Source organism: Diospyros lotus, chromosome 6 (genome assembly GCF_014633365.1).
Source record: "Diospyros lotus cultivar Yz01 chromosome 6, ASM1463336v1, whole genome shotgun sequence".
In the NCBI taxonomy this organism is placed as follows: domain Eukaryota; kingdom Viridiplantae; phylum Streptophyta; class Magnoliopsida; order Ericales; family Ebenaceae; genus Diospyros; species Diospyros lotus.
The window spans coordinates 40,265,823-40,277,464 of NC_068343.1; the positions used below are offsets into that span (position 1 = coordinate 40,265,823).

An 11,642-nucleotide genomic window follows, 5' to 3' on the forward strand; every position below is an offset into this window, starting at 1 on the left:
GCAGTTTTAGAAACCGCTGTTAAAATAAAAAATTTTTAATTTTTTTTTAATTTTTGCGACGGTTGAAAAATCGTCGCTAAAATTAAAAATTTTAATTTTTTTTATAATTTTCACGCGGTTGAAAAACTGCCGCTATATATTTTATAAATCGCCGCTAAATCACTAATTTTGTGGCGGTTTTAAAAAACCGCCACAAAAAATATGATTTGCGGCGGTTATTCCAATGGTTGGTCAAAATCGTCGCTAAATGCTCCGCGATGACTGATTTAGCGATAGTTTTTCAAATCGCCACTAAATGCAAAAAAAAATCGCAGCTAAATGCCAGTTTTTTTGTAGTTGTGTATTCTGATTGCAAACGAAAGTTTCTTAGGAAAAATCCCATTGAACCTCCGAAACAAAACTCATGATGTAGATCATTGAACTACGTCATGATTAGTGGTTAATTTTGTAAACTTTTGTTATAATTATAACCCCCGTTTTGATTTCAATTTGGTTTAATTGAATAGTTATGTGTAATATATATATATAATATAATATAATATATTATAATAAACATGTAAATATAATATATATTATAACATAATACATATACTCAATGGAGTGCATGCATGGAGCATTTATATAATATATAAGTATATAATATACCATATAATATATCATATAAAATATATACATAATATATAATTTAATAACACTTAATTGTTTGCTTGTAGGCATGAAGAAGTGGGCTTGAGACTTAAATTGGATTGAAAAATGAAGAATTAAAGTCCATGAAGAATTAAGGCCCAACTTAAGCAACCCATAGAAGATATCATTTGGAGAAGACCCAAGCATTATTTTTAATCCTAATGAAGATAAAAAAACCTAATTGTAGAAAATTTATTTTTAAATATTTTTTTGTGAGTGCTTTATTAGGTGTGTTTTTTAGCTAAAATCCATTTAACTATTAGGTGTGCATTATAGCTAAAATCCATTTAACTTAAGAGTGATTTATTAGTGTGTATTTAGCTAAAATCCCATTTAATATTAGGTGTGTATTATAGCTAAAATCCATTTAACTTAAGTGTGTGAGTGCCCATTAGATATAATTATGTTTAGTTGAATAATTGAAATTATGTGGTTTGTATTGCATCTTGTGAGCTATAAATAGCTCACTTGATTGTATTTGTAAGATAAATATTATTCTTGAATCAAAATTTAGTTATTTTCTTAATTCTCTCTTTGAGAATTGCTTTGTTCTTTCTTATTTCTCTATTTATTTTCTTTGTGATCTTACTTTCTTTCTTTCTTCTTTTAAATTCTTATGTCATTTATTGTTACTTATTATTCATCGCCTAAATGGCCAGTTAATTTATACCTTTAAATTTCTGCAATTTTAATTCTTGTCTTTTAATTATCCACAATGGACGGTTAGTTTCTATTATTTTAATTCTTGTCATTTAAATTCTGTTATTAAATTACGCCATTTAAATTCCTGTCAATTAACTTTCAAATAAAGATGAGTAACTAAATTTAATCTTAGGTTAAGGCAAGGACAGTATCCAAAGCCAATGATTCCCAAATAAAGCTGCGCTAAAATGAGTGACATTAATTAAATTTCAGTATGACTGTGTATTAATTATTGAGAAATCACTAGGTTTGGATTGGAGCATAAGCCTAACTTAGAGCTTTCATGCCATGTATGAGAGTTATGGCCGGCTATCGAACCACTCCAAATTAGAGATCTATGTTTGCATCTCTTCTCTAGTTTGCAGCAAAGTGCACCCTAGGTCATCTCTCACAAGGAGCCTCACCTTCTTCTACCAACAAAGAGAACCAATACCAATAACAGTTTGTTTTGGGGGGGGTTGTTTTGACAGAAAACTAATTGGCAAAACAGAAAGATGAAGATGGATGAAAAATCAATAAGAGGAGTGCAACCGGCTGTGTATTTGTCTCCTATGTGAAATCTTCCTTGTCCACTCTATATATCTTGGTTTGCTAGATGCTTTGATCTCCGGAAAACAAACTCAAAGTATCCCCAACAACCGTCCAAGGATTAGAATGATTGGAACAACAAAATGGATACAGAAATCTCTTGTAAACAAAATGCAACCATTCACTCTCTATTCAACCTATCCGGACCTATGCAAGAACAACCGTTCAAGCACATAATATTCATTTCCGAGATGTTATACCAACCGGCTATAACATTCTGTTCTCTTAAGCACTTAACAGAATATGAAACCATGCAAATTCACACAAACCTGCCATGAACTCCATGCATTCACAAATCTGCTCAAACTAAGCCAAATAGAAATGAATAAGAAACAAACAACAAACCAGATTCTTGCAGCTCATCCGGGACTCAAATTCCACATGGATTCAAGACACACAACCGGTTACAAATGCTCTAGCCTATCATTACAGAAAGGAAAACAAAATGGAACAAAAGATGTAAAAAAAATAGGAAAGTGCTACAACAACAAAAACGGGCAGAATCCTCTCTATTTTCTCCTCTCTATCTATATGATCATGTTCTGAAAATTAATGCTAAGAGGCCTTAAATACATGGCCAAGAAAGGAAAGGCTAGGGAGGCTAGGGTTGGACCTAGCCCAACAGAAAACAAGTGAGCCCAAGTCTGCTCCTTGATTGTAGGCCCAAGCTCCTTGAAAGTAGGCCCAAGCTCCTTGAAAGTAGGCCCAAGCTCCTTGAAAGTAGGCCCAAGCTCCTTTAGTAGGCCCAAGCTCCTTTAGTAGGCCCAAGCTCCTTTAAAGTAGGCCCAAGCTCCTTTAGTAGGCCCAAGCTCCTTTAGTAGGCCCAAGCTCCTTTAAAGTAGGCCCAAGCTCCTTTAGTAGGCCCAAGCTCCTTTAGTTGAGCCACTTCTCTAGCCCATCCAATATTCCCTAAAGCCTGGATCCATAGAGTAGAGGTAAGATAGAAAATAGTGTAAGGACAATTTGAAGCATAATAAAATAGAAACAATGAAATATCAGCAAAAATTGCTTCAAATGGCCTAATAAGAATGAGGTGAAATGCCAAAATATGGTATAAATATGCATGCTATCAATTCCCCCATACTTAGACTTTTGCACTCCTGGGCAAAACACTAGACTCTATGACTCAAGAATAGAAATGTGGAAAAATACAAATTAGATGCAAGGTAGGTAAGTCTTCAAGAATTCATCATTCAAAGATCATCTTTCCTCTACTTCCAAGAAAACAAGTGACATGGCAATTCATCCAATAAGACAAATCAAAAGTGGAAGCCTCTCACAGGGCAAGTGTATGCTCAAAAATCTCTCAAGAGGTGGTGGTGACTGTTTCGCTCAAATTCACCCAATCACAATTCCACTACCATAAGCTTGTTTATCTTCTCAATCTCCACTATCCATGTCAAATGCATGCCACAAATCAAAAGGACTTATTCAGGGTTGTAATGTGGGGAAGAAAGAAATGGAAAGACAACAATGAAGGAAAACATGCCTTAGGTCGAGAAAACATTTCATGCAACTCTAAGATCAAGAGATAGAATTTCCAAGCGTTATGAAGAACATTGCATCTTTATTCGGTTGAGTGCGTTTTACGCTCTGTCTCAACTTTGCTTTCTTCTTTTTCTCATAAATTTTTTTTTTTTTTTTTTTTTTTTGAAAGAGGTGAGTGCGTTTTCCTTCTCACCATTCTATCCTTTTCTTGCTTTTCTTTTTCTTTTTCATGGATGCAAATGGCCTTTGGCCTTATGACTTGCTTGATGAATTCAATCTCTCTCACTAGAATGCACTTAATATTCCTCTTCCTAAGGTTGGAAGGTCCAAAAAGGTGTATGAAAATGAAGGGTAAAAATGATGGCTCTAAGTGGCAAACGAAAGGGATTGATTGATTGAATTTTTTTTTTTTTTTTTTTTTTCTTTCGTATAACAAAATGGCTAAATGGGGACAAGAAAGAATGCCTTAATCATGTTTGAGTCATGCATGAACAAATATAGCCTCAACCAAGAATCAAAACAAGTTCTAGAGTGGAAATCATGATAGGTGAATGCACACACAAGAAAGACAATAGGCTCAAAATCCTCACGGCTGTAGACTACCCAATCAATCTATCAAATTAAACTCATTGCCAAGTCACTCGAAATTAAGGAAGATAAGATCGAAGTTCTAATCATGATGGGTTCTTTTAGACTTAATTGCTTAACTTGCATTTCCACGCAAAACAAACTCAACTAAACCCAAGGAAAAAGAAATATGAAAAGATAAACAAAATGTTGCCAAAATAAGAATGCTGCCTCCCCCCACACTTAGACTTTACATTGCCCTCAATGTAAACATGCAATTCCAATCAAGAATAAGACAAGTAAATGTAAAATACTAGGGAGAGAGAAACAGCCTGATGTATCAAATGTAGGTGGCGTTGAGGAGATGCAGCTCCTCCACAATATGCTCCTGAAAGTTCTCGTAGAATGGCTTAAGCCGCTGCCCGTTTACTGTGAATTGCTTTGCATTGGACTCGTCCTTGATTGCAACTGCACCAAAGGGAAAAACATGAATAACTATGAAAGGACCAGTCCAACGAGAACGTAACTTACCGGGCATCAACTTGAGACGGGAATTGTATAGCAGAACTTTCTGGCCAACTTCGAATGTCTTCCTCACAATAAGCTTGTCATGCACAGCCTTAGTCTTCTCCTTGTAGATGCGTGAGTTCTCATATGCGTCCATCCTAATCTCCTCAAGCTCTTGAAGTTGGAGCTTTCTTTGGGATCCCGCTTGACCGATGTCCATATTGCATTGCTTCACCGCCCAATATGCCTTATGCTCCACCTCCACCGGCAAGTGACACGCCTTTCCAAAAACCAACCTGTAGGGGGACATGCAGATGGGGGTTTTGTAGGCAGTGCGGTAGGCCCATAACGCATCTTCTAATCTCTTGCTCCAGTCTTTCCTATTGGGCTGGACAGTCTTCTCCAAAATCTGCTTGATTTCCCTATTTGAGACTTCAGCTTGCCCATTAGTCTGTGGATGATAAGGAGTCGCCACTTTGTGTATTACCCCATACTTACGAAGTAGGGTGTCCATCTTTCTATTGCAAAACTGGGATCCTTGGTCACTGATGATGGCCCTGGGTATGCCAAACCTACAAAAGATGTTAGAACGAACAAAATCTGCAACCACAGAAGCATCATCAGTCCTGGTGGCTTTAGCTTCCACCCACTTAGAAACATAATCCACAGCTAACAGAATGTACAAATAACCAAATGACACAGGAAATGGACCCATGAAGTCAATGCCCCAAACATCAAAGATTTCACAAAACAATAAGGGTTGTTGAGGCATTTCATTCCTACGTGATATAGTGCCTGTGTGTTGGCAACGTGTGCAATTCTTACAGAACTCATATGAATCCTTAAAGAGAGAAGGCCAATATAATCCAGAATCTAGGACTTTCCTAGCTGTACGTTGGGGACCAAAGTGACCACCACATGCAAGTGTGTGACAAAAATTTAAGACAGATGCAAACTCATGGTTAGGAACACATCTCCTAATGACCTGGTCACTACACATGCGCCACAGATAGGGATCATCCCACACATAATACCGAGCCTGACTCTTAAATTTATTTAGCTGTTCCTTCTTAAAATATGCAGGTAATTCAGAAGCAACTAAATAATTTACTAAATCAGCATACCAGGGCTCAACACCATGAATGTGGTATAATAACTCATCTGGGAAATCATCCCTGATAGGCTGGGAGTCCATGACTGTGGAATCTGAAGAAGGAGGGACCCTGCTCAAATGATCAGCTACTAGGTTCTCGGCCCCACTCTTGTCTTTTATCTCCACATTGAACTCCTGGAGTAGGAGCATCCATCGTATCAACCGGGGCTTAGCATCGGGCTTCTTCAATAGGTATTTCAAGGCTGCATGGTCAGAAAACACGACAACATTAGAACCCAGAAGATAGGAGCGAAATTTATCTAAAGCAAACACAATAGCTAAAAGCTCCTTCTCAATCGTGGTGTAGTTTGCTTGAGCAGCATCCAAGGTGCGCGAGGCATAGGCAATGACATGTGACTTCTTCTCCACACGCTGTGAAAGGACGGCACCCACTGCAAAGTTGGAGGCGTCGCACATCAGCTCGAAAGGTAACTCCCAGTCGGGTGGCTGTATGATGGGTGGAGAAATCAATCGACTCTTCAGTTCCTCGAATGCTCGCTTGCACTGCTCATCAAAGTGGAAGGTCACTTCTTTCTGGAGAAGGTGGGAAAGTGGAAGTGCAATCTTGCTGAAATCCTTGATGAACCTCCTGTAAAATCCTGCATGGCCAAGGAAAGAACGCACCTCCTTCACAGAGGTGGGGTAAGGCAATGAAGCAATAACATCAACCTTAGACCGATCCACTTCTATACCCTTCTTAGATAGAACATGCCCTAAAACAATTCCTTGTTCTACCATGAAATGACATTTTTCGAAATTTAAAACAAGGTTCTTTTCAATGCATCTCTCTAGGACTCTACCCAAGCTAACCAAGCAATCATCAAAAGAAGTACCATAAACTGAAAAATCATCCATGAATACTTCCATGCAATGCTCTAGAAAATCTGAAAATATACTTACCATGCATCGCTGAAAGGTACCTGGAGCATTACATAGACCGAAAGGCATTCTTCTATAAGCGAATGTGCCAAAGGGGCAGGTGAAGGTGGTCTTCTCTTGATCCTCTGGGGCTATGCAAATCTGAAAGTATCCAGAAAAACCGTCAAGGAAACAATAGTGTGACTTACCAGCCAACCTCTCCAACATCTGATCAATGAATGGAAGGGGGAAATGATCTTTTCTGGTTGCTTGGTTCAGCTTTCTATAATCAATGCAGACTCTCCAACTGTTCTGCACTCTCATGGGGATGAGCTCATTGTGCTCATTTGGGACCACCGTGATGCCCGTGTTTTTTGGAACAACCTGCACGGGACTCACCCACTTGCTATCAGAAATAGGGTAAATAATACCGGCTGCAAGTAATTTACTTACCTCCTGTTTTACCACATCAAGGATGGTTGGGTTAAGTCTTCTTTGAGGCTGCCTTGCTGGTTTTGCTCCTTCCTCCAATAAGATACGGTGCATGCAAACAGATGGGCTGATTCCAGTTATGTCCGCTAAAGTCCACCCAATTGCTTTCTTATTATTTTTCAGCACATCCAGCAACTTTCTCTCTTGGTCAGGCTGCAAGTTGTTTGCAATGATGACTGGCAGCTTCTCATCTTTCTTCAAGAATGCATACTTGAGGTGCTGAGGCAAAGGCTTGCACTGAATGGTGGGTGGCTGCTGCAAAGAGGGGGTTGATCTATTTGACTGGAACTCTAACTCCAAGGCACTATCAACCTGCTCAACAAGGTTGGCAGCACTATCTTCCACTTGGGAAATGTTAGCATCAAAATCAGACTCATGCCTATGCAAAAATTCAGCAATCTCTAAGCATGCAGCACATTGACTCTCTCCATCACTACAATTAGTGCAATTAATCGTATCTGGGAACTCATGCACAGTGGGGAATTTATCAATTAAATCAGAAGACTCAGAACATGCTTCATTCACTAACAGGTCAACTCTATTTACTTGAAAAGTGGAATGATCCTCAGCAGGGAATTTCATGGCATCAAGTATCTTGAAGTTAATTGTGTTACCAGCAAATTCCATGGAAAGTGTACCCTCATGCACATTGATAATAGTTCTAGCAGTTTTTAAGAATGGTCTCCCTAGGATCAAGGGTGCATGCTCAAGTGTGCTGTTATCTTCCATATTCAAAACATAAAAATCTGCTGGAAAGATTAAATCCTTAACCTTAACCAGCACATCTTCTAGGACTCCAGTGGGGTGTGCAGTACTTCTATTGGCTAGTTGGACAACCACTCCTGTTGGCTTCAAAGGACCACACTGCAATGAAGCATAAATAGAGTTAGGCATGACATTAATGGATGCACCTAAATCTAGTAAAGCATTGCTAAATTGCATGTCTCCTATAGTACAAGGAATGGAGAACATCCCTAGATCTTTACACTTTGCTGGCATGGCAGGTTGGATAAGGGCAGAGACATTTCTCCCAAGGTTGATCTTCTCATTCCCCATAAGCTTCCTCTTGTGAGTACACAAATCCTTGAGAAATTTTGCATACTTGGGGATCTGTCTAATGGCTTCAAGGAGGGGGATGTTGACTTCAACTTTCTGGAATGTTTCCAGAATCTCTTTATCCACTTCGGCCTCTGCTCTTTTCTTGTTTTGTGTTGCTCGATGTGGGAATGGTAGGGGCTGGATGTTGGAAGACTCTCCTTGTTCTTGATAGCTGGAGTTTGGTTGCTTGGCTTCTTGGACTGAGGGGGGTTGCTGCTCTTTGCTACCCTCTACATTCTGCTCCTCTACATGTTGCTCCATGTTTGATGATGGTGGAGGGGTTGGGATGATCACTTCTTTCCCACTTCGAAGCATGATGGCACTAACATTACCCCTTGGATTGGCAACTGGTTGTGAAGGAAGCTGCCCCGAACCTTGACTCCTTAACTCATTGATGTTTGTGGCTAGCTGGCCTATTTGGGTCTCCAAATTTTGAATTGTGGTTTCTGTTTTCTGTTGGAATTGGAGTGTGTTGGCTGCTAGTTGCTTGACAAGATCATCCAAGGTAGGTTCTGACTTGGGTAATGGTGGTGCTTGCTGCATGGCTTGGTTCTGCCTTGGTGGTGGAGCATGGTTGCTTGAAATTGAAGGATGGAACCTCTACTGAAATGGTTGATTCTGGTGGTATGGCTGCTGGTGCACATGTTGATTGGAAGGGCTGCCATATCTGAGGTTCGGATGGTCTCTCCAACCTGGATTGTAGGTGGCTGAGTATGGGTCATACCTATTGGAAGGCTGGTGCTGGAATGGTCTTCCAGGAAAAATGCCTGCACATGTCTCATTATTTTCTTGCAACTGTGGGCATTGGTCTGTTGTATGGGATGGCAAGGAGCAAATGCCACAAAGCTGCTGCTGGGGTTGCTTTCTCTCTAATGCCAACTGCCTGACCATGGAAGCCAATTCCTCAAGCTTGTTTTCCATCCTTTGCTGGTCCATAGTGGCAGCCACATTGACTTCATTTATGGCTTTTGTAGGAGTGTTAATTCTGGTGCCAAACTGCTAGGCATTTTGTGCCATCTTTGATATCAGCTCTTGTGCAGCTGCTGGGGTCTTCTCTGCCAAGGCTCCTCCACTTGCAGCATCTACCAAGTACCTGTCCATGGGGATTAGACCTTCATAGAGATATTGAATTAGGAGTTGGTCACTTATCTGATGGTGAGGGCAGCTGGAACACAACTTCTTGAACCTCTCCCAATACTCATGTAGAGTCTCACCACTCATCTGCCTTATACCACAAATTTCCTTCCTTATTGATGCTGTTCTGGAGGCTGGAAAGAATTTTTCCAGGAAGATCCTTTTCAATCCATCCCAGCTGGTGATAGCAGCTGGTGGCAGGTAATAGAGCCAATCTTTGGCTGATCCATCAAGTGAGAATGGGAAGGCTCTCAGCTTGATCTGCTCTTCATCTACTCCTTGTGGCCGCATGGTTGAGCAAACCACATGAAATTCTTTCAGATGCTTGTGTGGATCCTCTCCTGCAAGACCATGAAACTTGGGCAACAAGTGGATTAGTCCAGATTTGAGTTCAAAGTTAGCATCCAACTGTGGGTATTGAATACATAGGGGCTGGTAATGCACATCAGGTGCAGCCAGCTCTCTAATGGTTCTACCATCCAAATGACCATGATTTGCATTATTTCCATTACCATTATTTCCATTATTTCCATGATTTCCATTACCATTATTTCCATTACCATTATCTGCCATATTGATGAATGCTGGAATAGGTTCGGATGAAGTATTAGAAGCACTATTAGGGTCAATCCTATCCCGAGACTTAAGCTCTCTAGCTTGCCTTCTAAGAGTGTTCTCTAATTCAAGATCCAAGTCAAGTAATGTTTTCTTAGATGACCTGGTCATGCACTAGAGATCAGCACAAAAACAACACACAAAATGGCCTATGCATACCAAGAACACAGAAACACAAACAAAAAAAACACACAAGCAAAAACAAAAAACACACAAACACAAAAACAGGTCAAACAATAAGCCCTTAGATGATTTTTTTATGCAATTTTTCACAAAATTTCAACACAAAAACACTGAGGGACCTAAAAACACTAAAAACCACACCAAATTAGCCACTAAGAAACACAAAATGGCCCAAAAAGTGGTCTAAACGTTGGAATTTGGCCAAAAAAGGGTCTCCTCACTGCAAAGCAGTGACTCTTTATCCCCACACCCCATTTCTTTGGACACCAAAAATCAGCTCAATCGGAGCAAGTGAAAATTTGTGAACAGTAACCGTCAAAATCGTTTTTTTATCAAATCAGCTCCTATTTTGCCTCAAAGACCACTCTAAATGCAAGAAAACATCAAGGGATGCATATGGACATGAAAGAACATCAAGTAAGGATGAGAAAGGAAGAGGATAGCACCGGTATCTCGAGCTCAATCCTTAAATAATGCTATCTGTTATGGGGATGGTCAAAACCGCTGCTGAATGGAAGGCTGCTGCTGGTTGCTTTCTTTTGGTTGCAGCTGCTGATGCCTATCTGCCAAACGAAAAGGGAGATTAGTGTGGAAGGTAAATACAACATTGAATGGAGTGTTAAAAGAGAAAATAAAAGAAAAATGTGAGAAAGAAAAATGGAATATCCTCTTGGTTAGGTGATCTGCTGTCAGAGGCAGAAAAGTGGGATTCAGAGCATGCTAAAAATGGTTATGCTCCTGATCTGCTGCAGGGTTGTCTCCCCTTGCTGTGTAAGCTTGCTTTTCAGTGCCTATCAGAGCACATGAAGATCAGAGAAGGACTACAGGTGTGCTACTGAAAATCAGAGAAGGACTGCAGGTGTTTTGTGCTTTTTCAGTTGCTGCAGGGCTGCAGGGTTGCTTTTTCAGAAGATCAGGTCGTGCAGCCCTCTCCAACAGCCACTTCTTGGTTCAAAAATGATTCCAAAAATGAGAAAACATAAAAGGAAAATACACACAAACAAAAAGAAGATCGAAAAGGCAAATAAGGCTTTTCTGTTGCTGCTTGCTATCAGTTTATCTCAAGAACATAATAGCTTTTCACCAAGAACACAAAACTGATAACCTTCTCAACAACTGATAGCCTTTTCACCAAGAACACAAAACAAACAAAAACACTCAAACAAGAAAACAAAACAAACATAAAATAGGGTCGGTCCTCTATGTTTTTAGAAGAAAAACTTGGCTCCCCGGCAACGGCGCCAAAATTCTGGCCAGCGATTGTCGAACCGCTCCAGAATTAGAGATCTATGAATCTCTTCTCTAGTTTGCAGCAAAGTGCACCCTAGGTCATCTCTCACAAGGAGCCTCACCTTCTTCTACCAACAAAGAGAACCAATACCAATAACAGTTTGTTTAGGGGGGGTTGTTTTGACAGAAAACTAATTGGCAAAACAGAAAGATGAAGATGGATGAAAAATCAATAAGAGGAGTGCAACCGGCTGTGTATTTGTCTCCTATGTGAAATCTTCCTTGTCCACTCTATATATCTTGGTTTGCTAGATGCTTTGATCTCCGGAAAACAAACTCA

At 39.9% G+C, this 11,642-nt stretch overlaps 1 non-coding gene across 1 annotated transcript; it reads left to right on the top strand.

Moving 5' to 3' along the window:
- Positions 1-9,287: 9,287 nt before the first annotated feature.
- On the top strand, positions 9,288-9,392 carry LOC127805408 (small nucleolar RNA R71). The gene has a single exon (XR_008024138.1). It is a non-coding gene; the product is annotated as a small nucleolar RNA R71 (small nucleolar RNA).
- Positions 9,393-11,642: the final 2,250 nt, after the last annotated feature.